We start from the raw sequence: 14,625 nt of genomic DNA on the forward strand, positions 1-14,625 counted from the left end.
GTTGAGACACTGGGGAGGGTCTCATCCCTGCCCCTGCTTGCCCTATGCTAGTTCCTGCTCTGGTGGGAAGCAGCTTGTGTCTGGGTCAAGATGGAGAGTTTGAAGTGCCAACTTCTCTGTAGTGTCTCCTACCAGAGTCCGACACTGGAGGAACTGACCATGTCTTTGTACCTCCTTCCCCTCAGTCACTGGATGTGGCTGCCCTGGGAAAGGAGACCCGTGGTGAGATGGCTCTTTGCAGCTGAAGCCGGCCGGTAGAAGGTGGCAGCCGGAGGCTGAGCAGGAAGACCCTGTTTGGAAGGGGATCTGAGTGGCACATCTCCGTGTCCATGCTAGCAGCCCACCGTCCTTGGCACAGTCAGAGTGATCTTCTTTTCTGCCCTGTCCCTTTGCCCCACGAAGCCTCACTGGAATGGCACATCCCCCAGATGACTACAGATCCCCCACTCGGCCCAGGTCCAGGCCAGACTCGAGTCTGGGGGGTGAGGGCGGTGGCTGAATCCACGCCCTGCAGACACTCTGCAGGAAGACTCCACACCATCCATCGTGCTGCGCGGACTAATCCTCCTCCGGTCTGTTTTCCGCGCGCCCTCCCATTGTTTGGGACCATGTAAGCCAAGTCTGTACTGTAGGTTCCAGGAGCGCAGGCGTGCGTGTGCGCGTGTGTGAGTGGAGGGGCTCCTCTGGGGCTTCCAGCTGGCTTTCCCTATGCAGGGGCAGTTGGAACTTGACCTCCGCCTTCCCCGAGGCACCGCGCTTCCAGTCCCGGGCGGGCGCCTTCTTCCTGCCCCCGAGGTAGGGGCGTGGGTGACCACCTGGGTGCTGGGCTGGCGGCCCTCGTGGACTGACCCCGCGGTGCCGCACGCTGGCCACCGGACGGCTGTCCGAGGGGCACGTGCGAGCGCAGGACGCGCCGGGTGGCGGGGAGCGAGCGGCGCCGGAGCCCACGTCCCGCTCCACCGCCGCGCGCCCCGGCTGGGGCCGCGATCGCGCGGGGCCGGCTCGCAGGCGGCGATTGGGCGCGCGGCCGTGACGTAACCTCGCGCCCGCTGGCTCCGGCCTCGGGCTCCCGGCTCCGGGCTTTGGGTTTAGCCGCCGCCTGGAGCGCGCCCGGCCGAGTAGCGGGAGCGGAACGCGCGCTCCGTGCTGGTCTGAGGCGGCTCGCGGGGTCCCGCGGCCCCGGCCCCGCGCCCCCCCCCGCCCGGTCCCCGCCCCGCGCCCCCAGCCCGGTCCCCGCCCGCCCTGCGCCCCGCCCGGCCGCGCGCCCCGCCCGGCGCGGATTTGAAAAGCCCGGCCGCAGCCCCGCGAGCGCGGCAGCCAATCAGCGGCGCGCACTTTCCCGCGGCTTCTGCGAGGCGGCGGCGGCCCGGCGGCGGCGGCGGCGGGCGGGAGGCGCGGGGGCGGGGTCGGCGCCGCGCGCGGAGAGCCTCGGCCTGGCCGCGCTGCGCCCGCCGCCGCCGCCGCCCCCTCCCCTCCCTCGGCCCTCCCTCCCCCGCGGCCCCGGCCCCCTCCCCGGCCCGCCGCCGCCGGAGCCGCCGCGCCCGGAGAGCCGCCGCCGCCGGAGGATGCGACGCACAACAGGTCACTGGAGCCGCCGGCCCAACCGCCGCCGCGGGCCTGAGGGGCCGAGGGGCTCGGGGGGCGGAAGGGCTGAGGGGCTGAGGGGCCGACGGGCCGAGGGGCCGAGGGGCCGGGGGTGGGGGGGGCGGGAGGACCCGGGAGGCCGGCGGGGCGGGGGCGGCCGCGGCTAACGGGGCCGGGCGGCGGGCGGCCGCGGCCATGTTGGGCCCGGCCGCCGGCGGCTGCACCTGTGCCGGCCTGCGGGCCGGGCGGCCTTTGTTCGCGGCGGCGCCGAGCGGGCCGGGTCGGCCTTTGTGAGGCGCGGGCCCGGGCCGGGGCCGGCGGTGGGAGGGGCGCGCCGGGCCGGCGGGGAGGCGCTTTTTTGTCTGCGGAGGGTCCGCGGGTGACACTGGCGGACGCCGGCCGTTGGTCAGCGCGGGCGCCCTGGAGCCGGGCCGGGCCTTGGCAGGTGGAGGCGCGGGGCGGGCGTGGGGACCCCGCCCGGGGCTGTCGGCGCGCGCCGCCCCGGCCCCTGGCGCCGCCGAGGAGCCCCGAGGCCTCAGGACCGTGCCCCCGACCGCACGGCTGGCTTGGCCCCACTCGCGAGAAGGGCGGTTGGAAATCTCGGCATTTACAGAATGCTGGTCTTGAGTTTGGGGAAAACGACCGTGGGCCCGCGGCGGCGGCGGCCGGCTCTCCCTCCGCGCCCAGGGCGGGAGGCGCCCCAGGTTTGACATTCAGGTGGAAACTTAGTATCACAGCCGCCCTTCCGGCGCTCGTCGCCCTCGGTGGGCTGAGTGCGGGGCTCCGCCGCACCTGGGAGGAGAGGCCGGCTCGCTAAGGCGTGGACTCGGGGTTCCGTTAGGGAAGTTGTGCGGCGCTGACAACCCACGCGTAGGTTTTGCAGGCCTTGACTTTTAAATGAGTTACACACCGAGGTGCCTTCATCACTAAACAGCTTCAGCACCTCTCGAAGGCACCACGCGCCCACTCTCTTGACTACGTTTTATGTGTTTTTAAATAAGGTTATCGAGATGTTAGGTAAGAAGCCGTCCCATTTATGCGGCTGGGACCTTAACTTTCCTTTTTTCAAATGTTTGAAATGTCCTAGTTCCATATGGAAGTAGGAAGAGAGCAACACCACTAAAAAAGCACAACTCCAGACAATAACGCGAGGGGAGCAAGCCCTGTGTGCACAGCCCTTCATGTGTGCCTGGTGTTGTGTGCTCTTCTACCCACAGCCGGCCATAGTTCAAATCTAAACTACCGACTGGAAGTGAAGAGGACTCATGCCTTAAGCACGATTACTTTGAGTCATTTCCTTTTCTTTTCTTCCATTTTCTCAGACGCCCAGCAGCCTTCAGTTTGGGGCTGATGGTTGGTAAAGTGAGGGCTTACTGCGTGGTTGTGAACTGGTGAGAGCTTTTGTGAAGAGCTCTGATCTATTCAATACAACCCCCCCCCCCCCCGCATTACTACCAATTAGACTGGCCGCTGATTCCAGCAGTGAACTGTCCAGTTTAAGAGTTTCAGATAAGTAACTGAATTTTGAAGAATGAGAGGCAGTTTTTTCGTGTGTGTCCACGCGTATTTTGGAAACACTAGAGTGAAACAATAAAGTAAACAGGCTACCAGGTATGGCAGCTTATAGTTTTTCTGCAAGTAATTTATGTGGAACTGTTAAAACAGCGAGTACCTGCTGAAATGTGAGGAACCCAATGAAGAGTAAGTCAGAACTGCAGGAACTAGATGTCAGAAATGAGGCTCTGTGGCTTTAGTTAAGGAAGAGTGGGTTGAGCCTCCCATCTACTCGGATGTCCTTTCCTCCCATAAGTAGTCCCAACTTTTACAAGTTTACTCAGATGGCAGAATGTAAACTAATTAGTTACTTCCCTTTTTATGGCTTGATGCGTCAGTGTAAAACATGTAAAAGTAGGTGGGATGGACTTACTGAGAAGTCCTGGGAGAGTATGGACACTAATAAAATGTGTGCTGCATGAAATAGAGGGTTTTTTGGTCACCAGCACATATAAAAGAATGTGCTAAGCTGATGCTGAAGTTTATCTAAATTTATTTTGCTCTGCCCTTTTTTAATTGGAGCAAATAACCTTTCTAAGTAAACACTTTAATTAATCATCAGGAACTGAAAATATGAGCTTTCTACTCCCATATTCTGGTGTACACTTTTGTTGTTGTTCTGGCTTGCCTTAGAATGTTTGCAGTTTTGGGTAAGCATTTTAGTTTCCTGAGCCTCACTCTTTTCTTCTGGTGGACTTCAATAAGTGTGTCTTTGTTCCCCAAATATGTGGTGCCCTATCCTGCCTTCCGACTTCTGCGTGGACTGTTGGTGAACGTGGAGCACTGCTTGTCCTTCCTTTTGGAGCACAGAGTACCTAGGCTTTTAATGGCCATATGTGACCTTTCTCCTCTGTGGGATGAGCTGTTGGAGATAGGACTCTCATAGCCTTGGGTGGCCCAGGCTCTGTTGGTGCCTCCTCATAGCAGGTGCTCACTAAATGTTGAATAAATGGGCATATGATTTAGGATAAACAAACAAACCATTTTAATGTCAGCATCTGGCCTGTTTGCCTCTTTTTTTAAGTCACATTGGAGCAGAAAGGGATCCTCTGGAAGAAGCTGAGTATGGAAAGTAAGGGGCTGGCCTAAGGTCACCCTGCTTTATTTATTTTTATTTTATTTTTTATTAAGATTTTATTTATTTGTCAGAGAGCGAGCGAGCGTGCGAACATACACAAGCAGGGGGAGCGGCAGGCAGAGGGAGAAGCAGGCTCCCAGCCAAGCAAGGAGCCTGATGCAGGACTGGATCCCAGGACCCTGGGATTGCGACCCGAGTGGAAGACAGGTGGTTAACCGACTGAGCCACCCAGGCGTCCTGGTCACCCTCCTTTAATTGGGGAGCCAGGACCATGTTTGCCAGGCAGGGCTATTTCCTTTTGCTTTTCTCATCATAGTTAACTCAAATGTTAAATAAAAAGTTAATGATGAAACATTGCAAGTGTATAAGTATAATGAGTAATAGAAAGTGAAGCAAGCAGCAGTTTCTACTGTACCTCTCTGTATTGCTGGGCAAGGTAAAAAGAATATAAAGTGTATGAAATACAAAAGCAAGAGGCGACTTGAGAGGAGGGTTAGGCTGGTACTTTACACACTGTCTTTGTATGATTTGTTAATTTCTTTTTCAGGAATAGTTTACACTAAGCTCTTGGGGGAGAAAAAGACTTATGTTGGTTACCCCAGGGACTTGTCAGCATTTTGCATTTGTCTGTTGGTTGCAATATAGCTTTTGAAGGAGTTGATTGATTTGATGCAATTTGGATTGCTAGGTAAAAAAATCAAGACAGACCACAAAGTAATTTTGTCCTTGAAGTGTGCCATCCAAAAAGCAAATGGCCACATATGAGTTTCAAAGCTTCTTATTTCTGTAATACTTAAATGGTTTCAACAAAACAGACAAGTATAGACATTGTAAAGTATTGGTTAAGCTGAGTGCTGGCCTATAGCTCAAAAACCTCAGTAGTGAAACTTCCCTGGCAGGTGTATAGAGAAACAGTGTTTATTACTGGAAGGAGCTGGGACCTCTATTTTTAAGTTGTCATTGGAAGAGCTGATGATATGAATTAAGTCTGTTATGCTGTTAAAGGATGTATTTATATCAGCAGTGTCTTTAGGTTTCAATTAATTTTTCACGTATGTTTTTGCTGTTGTATGCTGGAGGCCAGCAGATTAGAAAGTGTGTTTCTGACTCCAGTTTTACCACCCTCAGTCAGATCTCTACATCCTGCCTGGACTTTCCAAAATGCACACGAGATCATGTGAGGACCTACTCTTCAAGAATCTCCATTGCCCTTCTGGGTTCGAGACTAGTGTCTCCCTGGCTTTCTAACTCTCGCTGCTCTTCTTATCTCTCTTCAGCCCATCTCTGGCTGCTATGCTTTTGGGCATTTGCATGATCAGTGTTTGCCACCCCTTTCCCCCCCAACACCCCCCCCCCCGCAGTATATATTAGTGGGCCCAGTTGGCTTTTCCTGTTAATTACCTCTCATTCAACTCTCAGCTTGGACCTCACTCCTAGAAAGCCACCAAAGTCTCTGCCTGTTTTGAGAGGCTCTCATATTATGCCTTGAGCAGTTTGTGCTTGCTTCACCAACCTTTGCCCACTCTCCATTCTCTCTCTGCTGTAGCTACCCTGGCTCCTCACCCATCTCAAGGACCATAGCCATGCTTAGCCTCAGGCTGTTGCACTTGCCGCTTTTTCTGTCTGGAGTGCTCTTCCCTGGACACCTGCATGGCTTGCTCCTTGCCTGCCTTTAGGTCTTTGCTCAAACTTCTTCTCAGGCCCCTTCCCTGACCGACCACTGATTTAAAAGACCCTGTTGCCACGTGGCATCCCCCATCTGCTCTATCTTTTCCTCCATAACACTTATCCTTTGACATTCTGTGTGTCTTACTTGTTCATCTACCTGACTACATTGAGATGTCTGTAAGGATGGAGACTTTTTTTCCTTCTGGCTTTGATTTCTGTCATACCCCGCAAGTGCCTAGAATGGTGCCTGAGGGACTGTCAGTGATTGTTTGAATGATGGACCCTCAGTTCTTTCATGTTGAGCAATAATATGTCTCACAAATGGTGTGGATGAAGGGGAGTGATGTGAGCATGCTTGCCTTGCTGTGAGGTTGGAAAGGTGGAGGTCTGTGGGCAGGTAACAGATGTCAGAGAGGAAGCTCATGGACCAGTGCTAGAGAATGGTGGCCCTCCAAGGCATAGGAGGCAGGAGTAGGAAGAGTGGATAGATGCAAGACAGGGTGCTGAAGTGGCATTGGTGGGTTCGGGCACAGCATAGGGCTCAAAATGAGAGGACAGATCGGATTTGGCCCGGGTGATTCTGGTATTCACGTTTTGAAAGATTGGGTGGATGGGGCACCATTTTTATCTCCCTGTGAACTAGTGAAAGAGAAGGTGGGCCCAGTTTCTGATCTACCTCTGTTCCTTCCAAAAGGAAGCTCTGATCTTATCTACCAGTCAAAAATGTATCCCTGGTGCCTCACTGTTCACTCCATAGAGGTAGTCCTAGATCTTAAGTGTGGCATGTGGCCCCTGCATGTTTTTCTGGCATATTTGTTGGTCATTCCTTTGTGGCTAATCTGAGATCTCATTGTTCTGCTGCTGCGGCTCTGGCGATGAGCCGGGCTCTATCCCATGGGTCTTTTTGTGTGCTGTTGCTTCTTCCTCAGTTGTCCTGTTTGGCACTGCCATGCTCCTCTCATGGCCCAGCCTTCATATCTGTTGCCACTGGTGTTGCCCACCCTGCACCCAGGGCACTAGATATGGGGTTTTGGGTTTTTTTTTTTCCTCCCAAGCGTGTCATTTCTTTATGTGTGTTGGGCCCTGTCATGACAGCCCCTCCCTCTGCTCTGGGTTGTGAGTTTTTCAAGGAGAGGATCCTCTGACTTGTCTTCTGGTCTTCGAACAGTGCCCAAAAGTACTCTGTTAACAAGCGGAGATAGCTTTGAGTCTTCTGTTTTCCTAAAGTTTTTTGTTTCATAAAAATGTGAATTCCTAGATTTTAAAAATTCAAATATATGTTAGAAATGAGAGGCTTCTGTGTTGCTTCCCCCAAAAGATTTGAAGTTGGTGCCATCTGGGTCGAGCTTTTCTCTACACAGCTTTGAGCCTTGAATATTCTTTACCTCTTATTGAATCCTCACGGCAGGAAACTGAATCCCAAAGATATTAAGTAATGACCCAAAGTCACAAGGCTGTAAGTGATTAGAACTCCTGCAAGGCCTGACCTTTGATTCTGTACTCTGGGAACTTACTGTTCTGCCTCTCGGGGAACATTTTAACATTAGGCTATCTATACATGATTAGGAGGGTGGGCTATTATGTTTTTGTTAGTCAGTGTGGTGGTATACTTCTAACATTTCTTCACTCATTGAGTGTCAGTGATGAGCCAGACCCTATGTCCTTTATCCCATGGAGTTTACAGACTGGTGAGAGGGATGAAACCAGGGAGACAGCGGACAAAGATCACATCTTTGAAAAGCCTGTGAAATAGTCTTGCCAAATAATTGAACCTGATTCTGATCAAGGTTCTATGTCCAACAACCAGATTACGGGAAGTAATGGGGGAAAGGAACATGTTAAACTATACCACAGGATCATCATCGGCAGAACTCAAAACTTGGGAAACCTATGAGTCCGGTAACCTGATCTCTTCAACAAGGAACAAAATTGTACTGTGGAGGGCTTATTTGTGTCCCAGACAGGCCAGTTAGAGACATGGCTAAACATCACCTATGATATTTGAGACACTTAGGAATTGGAATACTGACTAGATTTGTCATTAAGGATTTTTTTTTTTTAAGCTGCCATAATGGTTCTATTATGTTAAAAGAATTTGAGGGGTGCCTGGCTGGCTCAGGTGGTGGAACATGGGACTCTTGATCTCTGGGTCCTGAGTTGAAGCCCCACGCTGGGTGTAGAGCTTATTTTAAAAAAGAAAAGAATTTGTGAGACACATACACCTCCTTACCTATGAAATGATATGCCATCTGGAATTTGCTTCACAATTCTATGAAGAGAGGGTAGTGAGCATGTGGCTGGGTTAGGACTGGCCTAGGTTGATGAGTACATGGGACTGTACCTGTTCTGTCTACCTTTACGTGTATTTGGAATTCTCCATAACAAAAATGAAAAAAAAAAAGTCATGAAGGAAAGATTGAATGGATCTAGTAGCATCTGTAGGGCGATTGTATGTAACTGGGGACTCACTTTCAAGGAAGACTTCTTGATGGGATTGCCACTGGAGCAGAGAGCAGAAGGGAGCTTGGTAGAGGTAGGCACGAGTATTCCAGAGGAGGGAGCAGTCTGTGGGATAGGAGCAGAAAGGGGGCCAGTATGGTTGGAACAGAGGGTGAAGGGGACTGTGTGCAAAATGAGGCTGCAGAGGTAGGGGAGGGTGCAGGTGTTTTGGGGCTGTCTTAAGGATTTTCATCCTAAGATCAATGTGAGGCCCTTGAAGGGTTTTAAGGAGAGGCGGTCTGTGTGCATGAGATATGCACCCATTTGCTTTGGAAAGTGCCTTTCTCAGAGTCCTCCATAGAGTCGGTGATGAGAGGATTAGGGGAGAGCGAAGAGTTGGATACAGGAGACCATGCTGCGGTTACTGTCTGTCTGCATTGGGAGCTTTCCAGTCACCCTTGCTTTGGGTGCCCTGTAGGATTGAGCAGTTCTACCGCCTTGGAGTGCGGTATGGCTATGTAATTTGCTTTGGACAATGAAAAGTGACCTGTCACTTCTGACTGGAAGATCTGCGAGATGTATGCTTTATTGTATTTTCTTTTTCTGACTCTAATTGTAAAAGCACACAGATATATGCTGTTAGCAAGAGAGAAACCTTTGGGTTAAGCCAAGAACAAGTGATTGCTTTGGGGCTTGTTATTGCCCCATACCCTAGTCCAGTGGGTCTCAAAGTCTGGTCCCCAGACTGGCAGCATCAGTCACCTGGGAAACTTGTTAGAAAAGCAGATTTGCAGGCTTGCTCTTGACCTACTGAGCCATAAGTAGTGGAGTGGGGTCCAGCAGTCTGTGTGCAAATGAGCTTTTCACGTGATTCTGATGCTTTCTACTTTGAGAAGACCTGCCTGTGAGTTTGCTGATTGATAAGCCATTTAGGAGTTTGTGGTGTAGTCTGGTGAAAGATGGTGGTGGCGGGCGAGCATTGAGATTGTGGGTGTGGAGGGAAGTAGGTAGGCTTAGGTAGGAAGGATTCTGGCTGGAATAAAACTGGTAAGGCTTGTTGTTTGGGATATGAGAGATGGTGGGGGGAAGAGATGTTAGGATGGCCCCTAAGGTTTTGTCTGACATACCTGGATGGCTGGAGGTACCATTTGCTGTCTAGACAAAATATTCTTTTGTAAGCATTTATATTTACTTCAGTTTCAGGGCTCAGAAACAGAGAAAAGCCTATTAAGGAATCTTTAAAAATTTTTATTGATTTCTTTGCTCAAATGTCAGTTTCTCAGTGAAGCCCGCATTGCTCCCCCACTTGAAATTGCCCCCTGTCTCTCCCCTGATCCCCTCTGACTGATTATTTTTTATTCACAACGGTCATTACTTTGTTTATTGCCCCCCACCCGACCTCCCCCCTTGAGTGGAAGCTTCTTGAAGGCAGGACAGTGGTCTCTAGTTCCCTTCTGTATCCCGAGAATCATGTTGCACCTGCAGATGCTCCGTGTATTTGAGCTGAATGGACAGTTGCCTGTTGAGGTATCAGCACTGAATGCTGTCCCTGTGGCCAGATGAGAGAGCAGCAGCACACTTGGATTTGTGGGTGACAAGAAGGGCGTGTGGCCTAGAAGCGCTTTGATCTGTTGTGTGCCTGGGATGTTGCTGAGCACTGTCCAGTGTCTGGTGAGGGGGCCCCTTTATTCTCATCTGTTCATATTCTTCCATGTGATGGTCTGAGGTGGAGGCATGCGCCGGCTCTGAGAGTGCGGAGAAGCTGTCTGACTTCAGGCAGCCTGGTCTTCCTCAAGTGGGAGAAAAAAGCATGTTTTGTTGGAAGCAGCAGTAGCCAGAATGAAAGCTGCATGTTAGGTCATTCTCTCTTGTTCTGTGTCTGAAATTGTGTACTTTATCTGTGGAACATGAGTTGGGATTATGCATCATGCTAACAGTTTATTCGGTTCTTTTCTGTTTAGTTCTGAAATTTGTATAAAAGGGTATTTGTTTCTTTAAAATTCAACTGCTTGTAACTTCTTCGGAAAAAAAAAAAAGTGGTTCTTGTTTGTCCACTGTCTACCTTTGGAGGCTAAGTAAGCTCCTGTACATTTCTCAGATACCAGAATGCTCCCAGCTGCTTTAAGGATCTGTGTGAATGAGCAGATTCTATCAGTAAAAGGCAGAAACAGGGTGGTGCCCAGTGCTCCACTGTCAGGCCCCTGGCATGGGTTAGCGGAGTGTTACTGAAGGCGATCTACTGGTTCAGAAGAAAGAGTAACAGAAGAAATCATAGATCATTACCCTCTCTACTTACTTTGGAGAGGGACCCTGATTATTTTTGTAGGTTGATAAACTTCTGAGATAGAGGAAATCTGTGTCTTGATGGCCCATTAAAAGTGAACATATGTTTTAATAGGAATTTGCTCTTTACATTCTGCCTCTCCAGGACTCCAAGGTCACTCCTTGGGGTGAAGCATAAATAACACTGGTTTCACACACCAGGTGTGCACCTGATATTGGAGTGGAGCTGTGGCCTCTCAAGCCTGGCTTCTATTCTTGGTTAAGCCCTCTTTGTGGGCTGTCCTTTACTCATAGAGGCCATTGTTGCTTCCCTTAGTCTTCACCAACTCCTTTTCTTGTTCTCTACTTTCGGTGGAAATCTCGGAGCTGGTTCTTTGTAGCTTCCCAAATGCTGGCACCACCTCACCTCTCTCCTCCCTTTGTGAGTTTCTGGCACAGGAATGATGGGCAGAGTATGATGTAGCAGAAACTGAGTTGTGAGTTCCAGCCTAGAGTTTATAGAAATCTTTATTTTCAAGGATGTACATACAAATGCTTGACATCATTAAGGTAAAATGGAAAGCTTAATTATTATTACAGATAATTTTTAATCCAGAAAATACATTTTATGAAAAATTTGTATGATACAGAAATGTGGAAGGAAACATAATTATAACCTCACCAACCAAAATGTTTATGGATGTTTTTGATTTATCTTTTCCTTTATCAAACTGAACCAGGTACCCTAAAAACAATTTGTTCTATGAAGGTCATAACAAAAGATAACAGTCCTCTGCTTTGCTTCACTCTGCTTCCCTATTCCACGAGGCAGTTGTTCTACTCTTTTAGCTATTTCTTCTGGTATCTATTTGTACTTCAGAAAAATGACTTGCTTATTTTGCTGAGTTGAGAACTTTCTGATTTATATATTGGGTGTCAGTTTCCATCATTGGGAGATAAGGATTTAACTTTCTTATTCCCCTGTCCTCCTGCTTCACCTTCCTTGCTTCTTCCCCATATTGTGGTGTTTTGGTCATCTGTTTCTACCTAACAAGCTATTACAGAGCTCAGTGGCTGAAAACATAGCATTTATGTGTTTACAGTTCTGCAGTCTGGACATGGTGTGCCAGCCTTATCTTGTTTCTGCTCTAGGGAGTGTCAGCTTGTCTCATTCATGTGGCTGGCATGCTGGTATTGGCTGTTGGCTGGCCGCAGGCCTCAGTTCTCCCCAGAAGACTCGAGGCTGCTTGGGCTTCCTCACAGCATGGTGGAAGGAGGTGAAACCTGCCGGTCCTTTCAGGGCTTAGGCTGGCACTGGCATGGCATTGCTTTTGTTGTATTCTCTCGATGAGAGCAGTCACAGGCCCAGGCCAGATGAAGGAGTGTGGAAGCAGACATTTCTTTGTTGGGGGGGGAGAGTGAGAGAGCATTTTTGGCTATCTTTAATCCACCACAGTTTTATAACAATTTTTGGTTTAAAAGAATATTTACCAGCTGTTACATTGTTTAGCTAAATCATACACTGTGATCAATAATATTTATTTTCTTATGTGATTTGTTGTTTTCCTAGTGGAAATAATTATGTTGTTTTTCTATTTGCTTAGTTTTCCATGCATCTGTAGGTAATTCAGTCCCAGGTTTTCTAAATGAACTGTAGAAAAAGCCTTTTGGATGGTCAGTTACACTCTGTCACTTCCATGTTTTTCTCTTGGTGACCTTGGAGCTGTTTTGTCTTCCTGCTGCAGACTGGATTCCTCCATAGGCCTGTGGCCACAGCTGCACATTCTTTTTTTTTTTTCTTTTTTTAAAAGATTGATTGATTTATTTTAGAGAGACAGAGAGAGTGGGGGGAGGGGCGGAGGAAGAGGGAGAGAGAAACTCAAGCAGACTCCATGCTGAGCGTGGAGCTTGATGCGGGGCTCGATCTCATGAACCTGAGAGCAGACCTGAACTGAAACCAAGACTTAGATGCTTAACTGACTGTGCCACCCAGGTGCCCCACAGCTGCACGTTCTTATCTTCTGAGGTGGATCACCCATTTGTTGGGTGTCATGTCTTCTGTGATTTACTTTCATGTTTTGCTGACATACCTTCTGGTAGTTCTCTTAGAATGTGTGGGAGGCAACATTTTTTGATACTTAGCATGCCTAAACAGTCTATTATATTGGTTGATAGCTTGGCTAGGTATAAAATTTGGATTGGAAATAATTTTCTCAAAAATTTAAATGCATTGCTTCAGTGTTTTTGGGTTTTCCATGTGTATTTTCTCTTTTAGGAAAGCTGATGCTGTTGGGGTTTCTGATTCTTTGCATGTGACCTGTTGTTCCCCCACCCCCACCCTAAACCAGGTGGGTTTCCTTTGCATTTATTATGCTGGCACTTGATGCATCTTTTCAACTTTCTGATTCTGGGACATTTTGAGTTATTTCTTTCATAATTAAGAAATTTTTTTTTAAGATTTTATTTATTCATTTGAGAGAGAGCACACAGAGGGAGAGTGAAGGAGAGAAGCAAACTCCCTGCTGAGCAGGGAGCTGGACTCAGGCACCCCTATTGTCAAGATTTTAAAAAAGAAAAAAAAGGGGGAGTTGCCTGGGTGGCTCAGTTGGTTAAGGGTCTGACTTTTGATTTCGGCTCAGGTCATGATCTCAGGGTCCTGGATTGAGCCCCCAGTCAGGCTCTGTGCTGGGCATGGAGTCTTCTTGAGATTCTCTCTCTCTCTCTCCCTCTGCCCCTCGCCCCGCTTGTACACGTGCTCTCTCTCAATAAATAAAATCTTTATTTTTATTTTTTTAAAAGATTTTATTATTTGTTTGACAGAATATGAGAGAGAGAGAGAGAGAGAGCACACAAGCGGGGGGAGTGGGAGAGGGAGAAGCAGGCTCTCTGCTGAGCAGAGAGCCCTGTGTGAGGCTCCATCCCAGGACCCTGGGATCATGACCTGAGCCGAAGGCAGACGCTTAACCAACTGAGCCAGCCAGGCCCCCTAAATAAAATCTTTAAAAAAAAAAAATCTTGACTATATTTTTCTCCAGTTTTGTTGAGGTGTAATTGGCAAAATTGTATATATTTATTTATATTTATTTATTTATTTTAAAGATTTTATTTATTTATTTGACAGAGACACAGGGAGAGAGGGAGCATAAGCAGGGGGAGTGGGAGAGGGAGAAGCAGACTTCCTTCGGAGGAGGGAGCCCGATGCAGGGCTCGATCCCAGGACCCTGGGATCGTGATTTGAGCTGAAGGCAGATGCTTAATGACTGAGCCACCCAGGCGCCCCATGAAAATTGTATATATTTAAAACGTAATGTGATGGTGATTTTAATATACTTATACATTGTGAAATGATTACCATAATCAAGTTAATTTACACATCCATCGCCTCACAGTTACCTTTTTTAACAAAATTTAATTCTGCTGTAGCTAAATACAGTGTTACATTAGTTTCAAGCTAACAATATAAACTTTGTGTGGTAAGTATGCTTAAGATTTGCTTTCTTAGCAAATTTCAAGTATGGTACAGTATAATTAACTATAGTCACCATGCTGTATATCTTTGGAACTTATAAATGAAAGTTTGTATTCTCTAGCCATTATCCTTCCATTTCCCCCATCCCCAGCCCCTGGCAACTACTGTTCTATTCTCTTTTTCTGTGAGTTTGACTTTTTCTTCTTTTATTCTTCTTTACATTCCATATATAAGTGGGATCATACAGTATTTGCCTTTCTCTGTCTAGCTTATTTCAGTTAGCATAATGTCTTCTGGGTTGCAAACAGCAGAATTTACTTTTTTTTTTTAATTGGTTGAGTAATATTCCATTGTATATATCTGCAATATTTTCTTCATCCACCCATCCATTGATTGACACAGCGGTTGTCTCCATGTCTTGGCTATTGTAAATAATGCTGCAGTAAACACAGGGATGCAGATATCTCTTTGAGATAGCAATTTTGTTTCCTTCAGATAAATGCTTAGAAGTGGGATTGCTGGATCATATGGTATTTCTGTTTTTAATTTTTTGTTTTTATTTTTTTTTAAA

The 14,625-nt window shown here is 48.4% G+C and overlaps 1 protein-coding gene across 1 annotated transcript in view; it reads left to right on the forward strand.

Annotated features, from left to right (window-relative positions):
- Nucleotides 1-1,483: 1,483 nt before the first annotated feature.
- The window catches only part of NSD2 (nuclear receptor binding SET domain protein 2), an 87,916-nt gene continuing 74,774 nt past the window's right edge, over nucleotides 1,484-14,625 (forward strand). Inside the window, 2 exon segments of the mRNA XM_048211867.2 lie at nucleotides 1,484-1,581; nucleotides 12,861-12,933. The gene's annotated coding sequence lies outside the window, so the exon portion shown is untranslated.

Source organism: Ursus arctos, unplaced genomic scaffold (genome assembly GCF_023065955.2).
Source record: "Ursus arctos isolate Adak ecotype North America unplaced genomic scaffold, UrsArc2.0 scaffold_9, whole genome shotgun sequence".
In the NCBI taxonomy this organism is placed as follows: domain Eukaryota; kingdom Metazoa; phylum Chordata; class Mammalia; order Carnivora; family Ursidae; genus Ursus; species Ursus arctos.